This window comes from Lithobates pipiens, unplaced genomic scaffold (assembly GCF_037356315.1).
Source record: "Lithobates pipiens isolate NorthernLeopardFrog02 unplaced genomic scaffold, aLitPip1_a1.2 Scaffold_16, whole genome shotgun sequence".
NCBI lineage: Eukaryota > Metazoa > Chordata > Amphibia > Anura > Ranidae > Lithobates > Lithobates pipiens.
In genome coordinates this window covers 202,795,046-202,809,056 of record NW_027507748.1, presented here as the reverse complement: position 1 = coordinate 202,809,056, position 14,011 = coordinate 202,795,046, and the positions used below count along the sequence as shown (strand labels likewise).

The 14,011-nt window shown below is 36.1% G+C and overlaps 15 non-coding genes across 15 annotated transcripts; all 15 read right to left on the bottom strand.

The window, feature by feature from the left end:
* Window positions 1-683: 683 nt before the first annotated feature.
* On the bottom strand, window positions 684-898 carry LOC143984706 (small nucleolar RNA U3). Its single transcript, XR_013275067.1, has one exon. It is a non-coding gene; the product is annotated as a small nucleolar RNA U3 (small nucleolar RNA).
* Window positions 899-1,586: 688 nt separating this feature from the next.
* Window positions 1,587-1,801, bottom strand: LOC143984981 (small nucleolar RNA U3). The gene has a single exon (XR_013275303.1). It is a non-coding gene; the product is annotated as a small nucleolar RNA U3 (small nucleolar RNA).
* Window positions 1,802-2,491: 690 nt separating this feature from the next.
* Window positions 2,492-2,706, bottom strand: LOC143984705 (small nucleolar RNA U3). Its single transcript, XR_013275066.1, has one exon. It is a non-coding gene; the product is annotated as a small nucleolar RNA U3 (small nucleolar RNA).
* A 690-nt stretch (window positions 2,707-3,396) lies between these two features.
* Window positions 3,397-3,611, bottom strand: LOC143984963 (small nucleolar RNA U3). Its single transcript, XR_013275290.1, has one exon. It is a non-coding gene; the product is annotated as a small nucleolar RNA U3 (small nucleolar RNA).
* Window positions 3,612-4,300: 689 nt separating this feature from the next.
* LOC143984539 (small nucleolar RNA U3) lies at window positions 4,301-4,515 on the bottom strand. Its single transcript, XR_013274922.1, has one exon. It is a non-coding gene; the product is annotated as a small nucleolar RNA U3 (small nucleolar RNA).
* A 689-nt stretch (window positions 4,516-5,204) lies between these two features.
* On the bottom strand, window positions 5,205-5,419 carry LOC143984800 (small nucleolar RNA U3). Its single transcript, XR_013275149.1, has one exon. It is a non-coding gene; the product is annotated as a small nucleolar RNA U3 (small nucleolar RNA).
* A 691-nt stretch (window positions 5,420-6,110) lies between these two features.
* On the bottom strand, window positions 6,111-6,325 carry LOC143984799 (small nucleolar RNA U3). The gene has a single exon (XR_013275148.1). It is a non-coding gene; the product is annotated as a small nucleolar RNA U3 (small nucleolar RNA).
* Window positions 6,326-7,017: 692 nt separating this feature from the next.
* LOC143985108 (small nucleolar RNA U3) lies at window positions 7,018-7,232 on the bottom strand. Its single transcript, XR_013275412.1, has one exon. It is a non-coding gene; the product is annotated as a small nucleolar RNA U3 (small nucleolar RNA).
* Window positions 7,233-7,921: 689 nt separating this feature from the next.
* On the bottom strand, window positions 7,922-8,136 carry LOC143984704 (small nucleolar RNA U3). The gene has a single exon (XR_013275065.1). It is a non-coding gene; the product is annotated as a small nucleolar RNA U3 (small nucleolar RNA).
* Window positions 8,137-8,824: 688 nt separating this feature from the next.
* Window positions 8,825-9,039, bottom strand: LOC143984977 (small nucleolar RNA U3). Its single transcript, XR_013275302.1, has one exon. It is a non-coding gene; the product is annotated as a small nucleolar RNA U3 (small nucleolar RNA).
* Window positions 9,040-9,729: 690 nt separating this feature from the next.
* On the bottom strand, window positions 9,730-9,944 carry LOC143984703 (small nucleolar RNA U3). Its single transcript, XR_013275064.1, has one exon. It is a non-coding gene; the product is annotated as a small nucleolar RNA U3 (small nucleolar RNA).
* Window positions 9,945-10,634: 690 nt separating this feature from the next.
* Window positions 10,635-10,849, bottom strand: LOC143984961 (small nucleolar RNA U3). Its single transcript, XR_013275289.1, has one exon. It is a non-coding gene; the product is annotated as a small nucleolar RNA U3 (small nucleolar RNA).
* Window positions 10,850-11,541: 692 nt separating this feature from the next.
* Window positions 11,542-11,756, bottom strand: LOC143984702 (small nucleolar RNA U3). The gene has a single exon (XR_013275063.1). It is a non-coding gene; the product is annotated as a small nucleolar RNA U3 (small nucleolar RNA).
* Window positions 11,757-12,448: 692 nt separating this feature from the next.
* Window positions 12,449-12,663, bottom strand: LOC143984912 (small nucleolar RNA U3). Its single transcript, XR_013275246.1, has one exon. It is a non-coding gene; the product is annotated as a small nucleolar RNA U3 (small nucleolar RNA).
* Window positions 12,664-13,356: 693 nt separating this feature from the next.
* On the bottom strand, window positions 13,357-13,571 carry LOC143984701 (small nucleolar RNA U3). Its single transcript, XR_013275062.1, has one exon. It is a non-coding gene; the product is annotated as a small nucleolar RNA U3 (small nucleolar RNA).
* Between the last annotated feature and the right edge of the window lie 440 nt (window positions 13,572-14,011).

The window sequence follows — 14,011 nt, the reverse complement described above, 5'->3', positions numbered from 1 at the left end:
ACAAATCAAAGATTTCAGCAACATTTTAATCACTATTCCTTCAACAAATTGTGAACATGTTTGTCAAAATCCAATGTAAACTACTTGTAGAAATCAAGTAGTAATAATTAATATGCCTGTTTGCCAATGTCCTATTCTAAAGAAAAATAATTTTGCAATTCTTTTCTCTCAAATTGTAACATTTCTTGATGCCTTATATTGGCTATCTTGATTCTTTTGGATGTCCTTTTGGTAAGCCGAGCAAAGTTTTAACAGCACCTCACAGTCTTGTTCAGCGCAGTAACAGGAGAAACTAAAACACAGATGGAGTATTTTTGTTTCCACCACTTTAAAAACAGAATGATCTGGCATGTTTCTTTTGCTTCCGAAAGAATGGTTTGTCAGTGATGACAGTATTTTCTTTATCTTTTTAACATATAAAGCACCATCATTTTTCCTTGGGTTCCGTGAGCGTTGTTTCAGTTTTGCAATTCCTCCAAGCGCAGAAGCCAAAGGAAAAACATTGGCAGCTACTGCGTGTCACACTGCAAATAATCTTCCCACATAGAAGTATAATGTCATTTTTTTCCTTTCCATCTGACAAATACAAAAAAAAAAAAAGCATAGTTTTCAAAATAGACAAAAACACAAACTTGCAAACTCAACTGTTTTTAAAACAAAAATAGACATTTAGCATTCAAACAACCACTCTGAATGAGTTCCCGCCAGCCATCTTCCCATCAGGAAAGATGACCAAGTCATCAAATGGTGGCAGCATCTGCAGAGAGCAGCACTGCCAACAGCAGTCCTAATGAGACAAGAACCCTAAAATTCATCATCGTGGAAGGTGAGTATGGACACTTTCGAGCACATTTCTCCCTTTGCATTCTACAGAAATGATCCCTGAAAATATAGTCCTACCTTGACAAATCAAAGATTTCAGCAACATTTTAATCACTATTCCTTCAACAAATTGTGAACATGTTTGTCAAAATCCAATGTAAACTACTTGTAGAAATCAAGTAGTAATAATTAATATGCCTGTTTGCCAATGTCCTATTCTAAAGAAAAATAATTTTGCAATTCTTTTCTCTCAAATTGTAACATTTCTTGATGCCTTATATTGGCTATCTTGATTCTTTTGGATGTCCTTTTGGTAAGCCGAGCAAAGTTTTAACAGCACCTCACAGTCTTGTTCAGCGCAGTAACAGGAGAAACTAAAACACAGATGGAGTATTTTTGTTTCCACCACTTTAAAAACAGAATGGTCTGGCATGTTTCTTTTGCTTCCGAAAGAATGGTTTGTCAGTGATGACAGTATTTTCTTTATCTTTTTAACATATAAAGCACCATAATTTTTCTTTGGGTTCCGTGAGCGTTGTTTCAGTTTTGCAATTCCTCCAAGCGCAGAAGCCAAAGGAAAAACATTGGCAGCTACTGCGTGTCACACTGCAAATAATCTTCCCACATAGAAGTATAATGTCATTTTTTTCCTTTCCATCTGACAAATACAAAAAAAAAAAAGCATAGTTTTCAAAATAGACAAAAACACAAACTTGCAAACTCAGCTGTTTTTAAAACAAAAATAGACATTTAGCATTCAAACAACCACTCCGAATGAGTTCCCGCCAGCCATCTTCCCATCAGGAGAGATGACCAAGTCATCAAATGGTGGCAGCATCTGCAGAGAGCAGCACTGCCAACAGCAGTCCTAATGAGACAAGAACCCTAAAATTCATCATCGTGGAAGGTGAGTATGGACACTTTCGAGCACATTTCTCCCTTTGCATTCTACAGAAATGATCCCTGAAAATATAGTCCTACCTTGACAAATCAAAGATTTCAGCAACATTTTAATCACTATTCCTTCAACAAATTGTGAACATGTTTGTCAAAATCCAATGTAAACTACTTGTAGAAATCAAGTAGTAATAATTAATATGCCTGTTTGCCAATGTCCTATTCTAAAGAAAAATAATTTTGCAATTCTTTTCTCTCAAATTGTAACATTTCTTGATGCCTTATATTGGCTATCTTGATTCTTTTGGATGTCCTTTTGGTAAGCCGAGCAAAGTTTTAACAGCACCTCACAGTCTTGTTCAGCGCAGTAACAGGAGAAACTAAAACACAGATGGAGTATTTTCGTTTCCACCACTTTAAAAACAGAATGGTCTGGCATGTTTCTTTTGCTTCCGAAAGAATGGTTTGTCAGTGATGACAGTATTTTCTTTATCTTTTTAACATATAAAGCACCATCATTTTTCCTTGGGTTCCGTGAGCGTTGTTTCAGTTTTGCAATTCCTCCAAGCGCAGAAGCCAAAGGAAAAACATTGGCAGCTACTGCGTGTCACACTGCAAATAATCTTCCCACATAGAAGTATAATGTCATTTTTTTCCTTTCCATCTGACAAATCCAAAAAAACAAAAAAGCATAGTTTTCAAAATAGACAAAAACACAAACTTGCAAACTCAGCTGTTTTTAAAACAAAAATAGACATTTAGCATTCAAACAACCACTCTGAATGAGTTCCCGCCAGCCATCTTCCCATCAGGAAAGATGACCAAGTCATCAAATGGTGGCAGCATCTGCAGAGAGCAGCACTGCCAACAGCAGTCCTAATGAGACAAGAACCCTAAAATTCATCATCGTGGAAGGTGAGTATGGACACTTTCGAGCACATTTCTCCCTTTGCATTCTACAGAAATGATCCCTGAAAATATAGTCCTACCTTGACAAATCAAAGATTTCAGCAACATTTTAATCACTATTCCTTCAACAAATTGTGAACATGTTTGTCAAAATCCAATGTAAACTACTTGTAGAAATCAAGTAGTAATAATTAATATGCCTGTTTGCCAATGTCCTATTCTAAAGAAAAATAATTTTGCAATTCTTTTCTCTCAAATTGTAACATTTCTTGATGCCTTATATTGGCTATCTTGATTCTTTTGGATGTCCTTTTGGTAAGCCGAGCAAAGTTTTAACAGCACCTCACAGTCTTGTTCAGCGCAGTAACAGGAGAAACTAAAACACAGATGGAGTATTTTTGTTTCCACCACTTTAAAAACAGAATGGTCTGGCATGTTTCTTTTGCTTCCGAAAGAATGGTTTGTCAGTGATGACAGTATTTTCTTTATCTTTTTAACATATAAAGCACCATAATTTTTCCTTGGGTTCCGTGAGCGTTGTTTCAGTTTTGCAATTCCTCCAAGCGCAGAAGCCAAAGGAAAAATATTGGCAGCTACTGCGTGTCACACTGCAAATAATCTTCCCACAGAGAAGTATAATGTCATTTTTTTCCTTTCCATCTGACAAATACAAAAAAAAAAAAAAACATAGTTATCAAAATAGACAAAAACACAAACTTGCAAACTCAGCTGTTTTTAAAACAAAAATAGACATTTAGCATTCAAACAACCACTCTGAATGAGTTCCCGCCAGCCACCTTCCCATCAGAAAAGATGACCAAGTCATCAAATGGTGGCAGCATCTGCAGAGAGCAGCACTGCCAACAGCAGTCCTAATGAGACAAGAACCCTAAAATTCATCATCGTGGAAGGTGAGTATGGACACTTTCGAGCACATTTCTCCCTTTGCATTCTACAGAAATGATCCCTGAAAATATAGTCCTACCTTGACAAATCAAAGATTTCAGCAACATTTTAATCACTATTCCTTCAACAAATTGTGAACATGTTTGTCAAAATCCAATGTAAACTACTTGTAGAAATCAAGTAGTAATAATTAATATGCCTGTTTGCCAATGTCCTATTCTAAAGAAAAATAATTTTGCAATTCTTTTCTCTCAAATTGTAACATTTCTTGATGCCTTATATTGGCTATCTTGATTCTTTTGAATGTCCTTTTGGTAAGCCGAGCAAAGTTTTAACAGCACCTCACAGTCTTGTTCAGCGCAGTAACAGGAGAAACTAAAACACAGATGGAGTATTTTTGTTTCCACCACTTTAAAAACAGAATGGTCTGGCATGTTTCTTTTGCTTCCGAAAGAATGGTTTGTCAGTGATGACAGTATTTTCTTTATCTTTTTAACATATAAAGCACCATAATTTTTCCTTGGGTTCCGTGAGCGTTGTTTCAGTTTTGCAATTCCTCCAAGCGCAGAAGCCAAAGGAAAAACATTGGCAGCTACTGCGTGTCACACTGCAAATAATCTTCCCACATAGAAGTATAATGTCATTTTTTTCCTTTCCATCTGACAAATACAAAAAAAAAAAAAGCATAGTTTTCAAAATAGACAAAAACACAAACTTGCAAACTCAGCTGTTTTTAAAACAAAAATAGACATTTAGCATTCAAACAACCACTCTGAATGAGTTCCCGCCAGCCATCTTCCCATCAGGAAAGATGACCAAGTCATCAAATGGTGGCAGCATCTGCAGAGAGCAGCACTGCCAACAGCAGTCCTCATGAGACAAGAACCCTAAAATTCATCATCGTGGAAGGTGAGTATGGACACTTTCGAGCACATTTCTCCCTTTGCATTCTACAGAAATGATCCCTGAAAATATAGTCCTACCTTGACAAATCAAAGATTTCAGCAACATTTTAATCACTATTCCTTCAACAAATTGTGAACATGTTTGTCAAAATCCAATGTAAACTACTTGTAGAAATCAAGTAGTAATAATTAATATGCCTGTTTGCCAATGTCCTATTCTAAAGAAAAATAATTTTGCAATTCTTTTCTCTCAAATTGTAACATTTCTTGATGCCTTATATTGGCTATCTTGATTCTTTTGGATGTCCTTTTGGTAAGCCGAGCAAAGTTTTAACAGCACCTCACAGTCTTGTTCAGCGCAGTAACAGGAGAAACTAAAACACAGATGGAGTATTTTTGTTTCCACCACTTTAAAAACAGAATGGTCTGGCATGTTTCTTTTGATTCCGTAAGAATGGTTTGTCAGTGATGACAGTATTTTCTTTATCTTTTTAACATATAAAGCACCATAATTTTTCCTTGGGTTCCGTGAGCGTTGTTTCAGTTTTGCAATTCCTCCAAGCGCAGAAGCCAAAGGAAAAACATTGGCAGCTACTGCGTGTCACACTGCAAATAATCTTCCCACATAGAAGTATAATGTCATTTTTTTCCTTTCCATCTGACAAATACAAAAAAAAAAAAAGCATAGTTTTCAAAATAGACAAAAACACAAACTTGCAAACTCAGCTGTTTTTAAAACAAAAATAGACATTTAGCATTCAAACAACCACTCTGAATGAGTTCCCGCCAGCCACCTTCCCATCAGGAAAGATGACCAAATCATCAAATGGTGGCAGCATCTGCAGAGAGCAGCACTGCCAACAGCAGTCCTAATGAGACAAGAACCCTAAAATTCATCATCGTGGAAGGTGAGTATGGACACTTTCGAGCACATTTCTCCCTTTGCATTCTACAGAAATGATCCCTGAAAATATAGTCCTACCTTGACAAATCAAAGATTTCAGCAACATTTTAATCACTATTCCTTCAACAAATTGTGAACATGTTTGTCAAAATCCAATGTAAACTACTTGTAGAAATCAAGTAGTAATAATTAATATGCCTGTTTGCCAATGTCCTATTCTAAAGAAAAATAATTTTGCAATTCTTTTCTCTCAAATTGTAACATTTCTTGATGCCTTATATTGGCTATCTTGATTCTTTTGGATGTCCTTTTGGTAAGCCGAGCAAAGTTTTAACAGCACCTCACAGTCTTGTTCAGCGCAGTAACAGGAGAAACTAAAACACAGATGGAGTATTTTTGTTTCCACCACTTTAAAAACAGAATGGTCTGGCATGTTTCTTTTGCTTCCGAAAGAATGGTTTGTCAGTGATGACAGTATTTTCTTTATCTTTTTAACATATAAAGCACCATAATTTTTCCTTGGGTTCCGTGAGCGTTGTTTCAGTTTTGCAATTCCTCCAAGCGCAGAAGCCAAAGGAAAAACATTGGCAGCTACTGCGTGTCACACTGCAAATAATCTTCCCACATAGAAGTATAATGTCATTTTTTTCCTTTCCATCTGACAAATACAAAAAAAAAAAAAAAGCATAGTTTTCAAAATAGACAAAAACACAAACTTGCAAACTCAGCTGTTTTTAAAACAAAAATAGACATTTAGCATTCAAACAACCACTCTGAATGAGTTCCCGCCAGCCACCTTCCCATCAGGAAAGATGACCAAATCATCAAATGGTGGCAGCATCTGCAGAGAGCAGCACTGCCAACAGCAGTCCTAATGAGACAAGAACCCTAAAATTCATCATCGTGGAAGGTGAGTATGGACACTTTCGAGCACATTTCTCCCTTTGCATTCTACAGAAATGATCCCTGAAAATATAGTCCTACCTTGACAAATCAAAGATTTCAGCAACATTTTAATCACTATTCCTTCAACAAATTGTGAACATGTTTGTCAAAATCCAATGTAAACTACTTGTAGAAATCAAGTAGTAATAATTAATATGCCTGTTTGCCAATGTCCTATTCTAAAGAAAAATAATTTTGCAATTCTTTTCTCTCAAATTGTAACATTTCTTGATGCCTTATATTGGCTATCTTGATTCTTTTGGATGTCCTTTTGGTAAGCCGAGCAAAGTTTTAACAGCACCTCACAGTCTTGTTCAGCGCAGTAACAGGAGAAACTAAAACACAGATGGAGTATTTTTGTTTCCACCACTTTAAAAACAGAATGGTCTGGCATGTTTCTTTTGCTTCCGAAAGAATGGTTTGTCAGTGATGACAGTATTTTCTTTATCTTTTTAACATATAAAGCACCATAATTTTTCCTTGGGTTCCGTGAGCGTTGTTTCAGTTTTGCAATTCCTCCAAGCGCAGAAGCCAAAGGAAAAACATTGGCAGCTACTGCGTGTCACACTGCAAATAATCTTCCCACATAGAAGTATAATGTCATTTTTTTCCTTTCCATCTGACAAATACAAAAAAAAAAAAAAAAGCATAGTTTTCAAAATAGACAAAAACACAAACTTGCAAACTCAGCTGTTTTTAAAACAAAAATAGACATTTAGCATTCAAACAACCACTCTGAATGAGTTCGCGCCAGCCATCTTCCCATCAGGAAAGATGACCAAGTCATCAAATGGTGGCAGCATCTGCAGAGAGCAGCACTGCCAACAGCAGTCCTAATGAGACAAGAACCCTAAAATTCATCATCGTGGAAGGTGAGTATGGACACTTTCGAGCACATTTCTCCCTTTGCATTCTACAGAAACGATCCCTGAAAATATAGTCCTACCTTGACAAATCAAAGATTTCAGCAACATTTTAATCACTATTCCTTCAACAAATTGTGAACATGTTTGTCAAAATCCAATGTAAACTACTTGTAGAAATCAAGTAGTAATAATTAATATGCCTGTTTGCCAATGTCCTATTCTAAAGAAAAATAATTTTGCAATTCTTTTCTCTCAAATTGTAACATTTCTTGATGCCTTATATTGGCTATCTTGATTCTTTTGGATGTCCTTTTGGTAAGCCGAGCAAAGTTTTAACAGCACCTCACAGTCTTGTTCAGCGCAGTAACAGGAGAAACTAAAACACAGATGGAGTATTTTTGTTTCCACCACTTTAAAAACAGAATGATCTGGCATGTTTCTTTTGCTTCCGAAAGAATGGTTTGTCAGTGATGACAGTATTTTCTTTATCTTTTTAACATATAAAGCACCATCATTTTTCCTTGGGTTCCGTGAGCGTTGTTTCAGTTTTGCAATTCCTCCAAGCGCAGAAGCCAAAGGAAAAACATTGGCAGCTACTGCGTGTCACACTGCAAATAATCTTCCCACATAGAAGTATAATGTCATTTTTTTCCTTTCCATCTGACAAATACAAAAAAAAAAAAAGCATAGTTTTCAAAATAGACAAAAACACAAACTTGCAAACTCAACTGTTTTTAAAACAAAAATAGACATTTAGCATTCAAACAACCACTCTGAATGAGTTCCCGCCAGCCATCTTCCCATCAGGAAAGATGACCAAGTCATCAAATGGTGGCAGCATCTGCAGAGAGCAGCACTGCCAACAGCAGTCCTAATGAGACAAGAACCCTAAAATTCATCATCGTGGAAGGTGAGTATGGACACTTTCGAGCACATTTCTCCCTTTGCATTCTACAGAAATGATCCCTGAAAATATAGTCCTACCTTGACAAATCAAAGATTTCAGCAACATTTTAATCACTATTCCTTCAACAAATTGTGAACATGTTTGTCAAAATCCAATGTAAACTACTTGTAGAAATCAAGTAGTAATAATTAATATGCCTGTTTGCCAATGTCCTATTCTAAAGAAAAATAATTTTGCAATTCTTTTCTCTCAAATTGTAACATTTCTTGATGCCTTATATTGGCTATCTTGATTCTTTTGGATGTCCTTTTGGTAAGCCGAGCAAAGTTTTAACAGCACCTCACAGTCTTGTTCAGCGCAGTAACAGGAGAAACTAAAACACAGATGGAGTATTTTTGTTTCCACCACTTTAAAAACAGAATGGTCTGGCATGTTTCTTTTGCTTCCGAAAGAATGGTTTGTCAGTGATGACAGTATTTTCTTTATCTTTTTAACATATAAAGCACCATAATTTTTCTTTGGGTTCCGTGAGCGTTGTTTCAGTTTTGCAATTCCTCCAAGCGCAGAAGCCAAAGGAAAAACATTGGCAGCTACTGCGTGTCACACTGCAAATAATCTTCCCACATAGAAGTATAATGTCATTTTTTTCCTTTCCATCTGACAAATACAAAAAAAAAAAAGCATAGTTTTCAAAATAGACAAAAACACAAACTTGCAAACTCAGCTGTTTTTAAAACAAAAATAGACATTTAGCATTCAAACAACCACTCCGAATGAGTTCCCGCCAGCCATCTTCCCATCAGGAGAGATGACCAAGTCATCAAATGGTGGCAGCATCTGCAGAGAGCAGCACTGCCAACAGCAGTCCTAATGAGACAAGAACCCTAAAATTCATCATCGTGGAAGGTGAGTATGGACACTTTCGAGCACATTTCTCCCTTTGCATTCTACAGAAATGATCCCTGAAAATATAGTCCTACCTTGACAAATCAAAGATTTCAGCAACATTTTAATCACTATTCCTTCAACAAATTGTGAACATGTTTGTCAAAATCCAATGTAAACTACTTGTAGAAATCAAGTAGTAATAATTAATATGCCTGTTTGCCAATGTCCTATTCTAAAGAAAAATAATTTTGCAATTCTTTTCTCTCAAATTGTAACATTTCTTGATGCCTTATATTGGCTATCTTGATTCTTTTGGATGTCCTTTTGGTAAGCCGAGCAAAGTTTTAACAGCACCTCACAGTCTTGTTCAGCGCAGTAACAGGAGAAACTAAAACACAGATGGAGTATTTTCGTTTCCACCACTTTAAAAACAGAATGGTCTGGCATGTTTCTTTTGCTTCCGAAAGAATGGTTTGTCAGTGATGACAGTATTTTCTTTATCTTTTTAACATATAAAGCACCATCATTTTTCCTTGGGTTCCGTGAGCGTTGTTTCAGTTTTGCAATTCCTCCAAGCGCAGAAGCCAAAGGAAAAACATTGGCAGCTACTGCGTGTCACACTGCAAATAATCTTCCCACATAGAAGTATAATGTCATTTTTTTCCTTTCCATCTGACAAATCCAAAAAAACAAAAAAGCATAGTTTTCAAAATAGACAAAAACACAAACTTGCAAACTCAGCTGTTTTTAAAACAAAAATAGACATTTAGCATTCAAACAACCACTCTGAATGAGTTCCCGCCAGCCATCTTCCCATCAGGAAAGATGACCAAGTCATCAAATGGTGGCAGCATCTGCAGAGAGCAGCACTGCCAACAGCAGTCCTAATGAGACAAGAACCCTAAAATTCATCATCGTGGAAGGTGAGTATGGACACTTTCGAGCACATTTCTCCCTTTGCATTCTACAGAAATGATCCCTGAAAATATAGTCCTACCTTGACAAATCAAAGATTTCAGCAACATTTTAATCACTATTCCTTCAACAAATTGTGAACATGTTTGTCAAAATCCAATGTAAACTACTTGTAGAAATCAAGTAGTAATAATTAATATGCCTGTTTGCCAATGTCCTATTCTAAAGAAAAATAATTTTGCAATTCTTTTCTCTCAAATTGTAACATTTCTTGATGCCTTATATTGGCTATCTTGATTCTTTTGGATGTCCTTTTGGTAAGCCGAGCAAAGTTTTAACAGCACCTCACAGTCTTGTTCAGCGCAGTAACAGGAGAAACTAAAACACAGATGGAGTATTTTTGTTTCCACCACTTTAAAAACAGAATGGTCTGGCATGTTTCTTTTGCTTCCGAAAGAATGGTTTGTCAGTGATGACAGTATTTTCTTTATCTTTTTAACATATAAAGCACCATAATTTTTCCTTGGGTTCCGTGAGCGTTGTTTCAGTTTTGCAATTCCTCCAAGCGCAGAAGCCAAAGGAAAAATATTGGCAGCTACTGCGTGTCACACTGCAAATAATCTTCCCACAGAGAAGTATAATGTCATTTTTTTCCTTTCCATCTGACAAATACAAAAAAAAAAAAAAACATAGTTATCAAAATAGACAAAAACACAAACTTGCAAACTCAGCTGTTTTTAAAACAAAAATAGACATTTAGCATTCAAACAACCACTCTGAATGAGTTCCCGCCAGCCACCTTCCCATCAGAAAAGATGACCAAGTCATCAAATGGTGGCAGCATCTGCAGAGAGCAGCACTGCCAACAGCAGTCCTAATGAGACAAGAACCCTAAAATTCATCATCGTGGAAGGTGAGTATGGACACTTTCGAGCACATTTCTCCCTTTGCATTCTACAGAAATGATCCCTGAAAATATAGTCCTACCTTGACAAATCAAAGATTTCAGCAACATTTTAATCACTATTCCTTCAACAAATTGTGAACATGTTTGTCAAAATCCAATGTAAACTACTTGTAGAAATCAAGTAGTAATAATTAATATGCCTGTTTGCCAATGTCCTATTCTAAAGAAAAATAATTTTGCAATTCTTTTCTCTCAAATTGTAACATTTCTTGATGCCTTATATTGGCTATCTTGATTCTTTTGAATGTCCTTTTGGTAAGCCGAGCAAAGTTTTAACAGCACCTCACAGTCTTGTTCAGCGCAGTAACAGGAGAAACTAAAACACAGATGGAGTATTTTTGTTTCCACCACTTTAAAAACAGAATGGTCTGGCATGTTTCTTTTGCTTCCGAAAGAATGGTTTGTCAGTGATGACAGTATTTTCTTTATCTTTTTAACATATAAAGCACCATAATTTTTCCTTGGGTTCCGTGAGCGTTTTTTCAGTTTTGCAATTCCTCCAAGCGCAGAAGCCAAAGGAAAAACATTGGCAGCTACTGCGTGTCACACTGCAAATAATCTTCCCACATAGAAGTATAATGTCATTTTTTTCCTTTCCATCTGACAAATCCAAAAAAAAAAAAAAAAACATAGTTTTCAAAATAGACAAAAACACAAACTTGCAAACTCAGCTGTTTTTAAAACAAAAATAGACATTTAGCATTCAAACAACCACTCTGAATGAGTTCCCGCCAGCCATCTTCCCATCAGGAAAGATGACCAAGTCATCAAATGGTGGCAGCATCTGCAGAGAGCAGCACTGCCAACAGCAGTCCTAATGAGACAAGAACCCTAAAATTCATCATCGTGGAAGGTGAGTATGGACACTTTCGAGCACATTTCTCCCTTTGCATTCTACAGAAATGATCCCTGAAAATATAGTCCTACCTTGACAAATCAAAGATTTCAGCAACATTTTAATCACTATTCCTTCAACAAATTGTGAACATGTTTGTCAAAATCCAATGTAAACTACTTGTAGAAATCAAGTAGTAATAATTAATATGCCTGTTTGCCAATGTCCTATTCTAAAGAAAAATAATTTTGCAATTCTTTTCTCTCAAATTGTAACATTTCTTGATGCCTTATATTGGCTATCTTGATTCTTTTGAATGTCCTTTTGGTAAGCCGAGCAAAGTTTTAACAGCACCTCACAGTCTTGTTCAGCGCAGTAACAGGAGAAACTAAAACACAGATGGAGTATTTTTGTTTCCACCACTTTAAAAACAGAATGGTCTGGCATGTTTCTTTTGCTTCCGAAAGAATGGTTTGTCAGTGATGACAGTATTTTCTTTATCTTTTTAACATATAAAGCACCATAATTTTTCCTTGGGTTCCGTGAGCGTTTTTTCAGTTTTGCAATTCCTCCAAGCGCAGAAGCCAAAGGAAAAACATTGGCAGCTACTGCGTGTCACACTGCAAATAATCTTCCCACATAGAAGTATAATGTCATTTTTTTCCTTTCCATCTGACAAATCCAAAAAAAAAAAAAAAAACATAGTTTTCAAAATAGACAAAAACACAAACTTGCAAACTCAGCTGTTTTTAAAACAAAAATAGACATTTAGCATTCAAACAACCACTCTGAATGAGTTCCCGCCAGCCATCTTCCCATCAGGAAAGATGACCAAGTCATCAAATGGTGGCAGCATCTGCAGAGAGCAGCACTGCCAACAGCAGTCCTAATGAGACAAGAACCCTAAAATTCATCATCGTGAAAGGTGAGCATGGACACTTTCGAGCAAATTTCTCTCTTTGCATTCTACAGAAATGATCCCTGAAAATATAGTCCTACCTTGACAAATCAAAGATTTCAGCAACATTTTAATCACTATTCCTTCAACAAATTGTGAACATGTTTGTCAAAATCCAATGTAAACTACTTGTAGAAATCAAGTAGTAATAATTAATATGCCTGTTTGCCAATGTCCTATTCTAAAGAAAAATAATTTTGCAATTCTTTTCTCTCAAATTGTAACATTTCTTGATGCCTTATATTGGCTATCTTGATTCTTTTGGATGTCCTTTTGGTAAGCCGAGCAAAGTTTTAACAGCACCTCACAGTCTTGTTCAGCGCAGTAACAGGAGAAACTAAAACACAGATGGAGTATTTTTGTTTCCACCACTTTAAAAACAGAATGGTCTGACATGTTTCTTTTGCTTCCGAAAGAATGGTTTGTCAGTGATGACAGTATTTTCTTTATCTTTTTAACATATAAAGCACCATAATTTTTCCTTGGGTTCCGTGAGCGTTGTTTCAGTTTTGCAATTCCTCCAAGCGCAGAAGCCAAAGGAAAAACATTGGCAGCTACTGCGTGTCACACTGCAAATAATCTTCCCACATAGAAGTATAATGTCATTTTTTTCCTTTCCATCTGACAAATACAAAAAAAAAAAAAAAAAGCATAGTTTTCAAAATAGACAAAAACACAAACTTGCAAACTCAGCTGTTTTTAAAACAAAAATAGACATTTAGCATTCAAACAACCACTCTGAATGAGTTCCCGCCAGCCATCTTCCCATCAGGAAAGATGACCAAGTCATCAAATGGTGGCAGCATCTGCAGAGAGCAGCACTGCCAACAGCAGTCCTAATGAGACAAGAACCCTAAAATTCATCATCGTGGAAGGTGAGTATGGACACTTTCGAGCACATTTCTCCCTTTGCATTCTACAGAAATGATCCCTGAAAATATAGTCCTACCTTGACAAATCAAAGATTTCAGCAACATTTTAATCACTATTCCTTCAACAAATTGTGAACATGTTTGTCAAAATCCAATGTAAACTACTTGTAGAAATCAAGTAGTAATAATTAATATGCCTGTTTGCCAATGTCCTATTCTAAAGAAAAATAATTTAGCAATTCTTTTCTCTCAAATTGTAACATTTCTTGATGCCTTATATTGGCTATCTTGATTCTTTTGGATGTCCTTTTGGTAAGCCGAGCAAAGTTTTAACAGCACCTCACAGTCTTGTTCAGCGCAGTAACAGGAGAAACTAAAACACAGATGGAGTATTTTTGTTTCCACCACTTTAAAAACAGAATGGTCTGGCATGTTTCTTTTGCTTCCGAAAGAATGGTTTGTCAGTGATGACAGTATTTTCTTTATCTTTTTAACATATAAAGCACCATAATTTT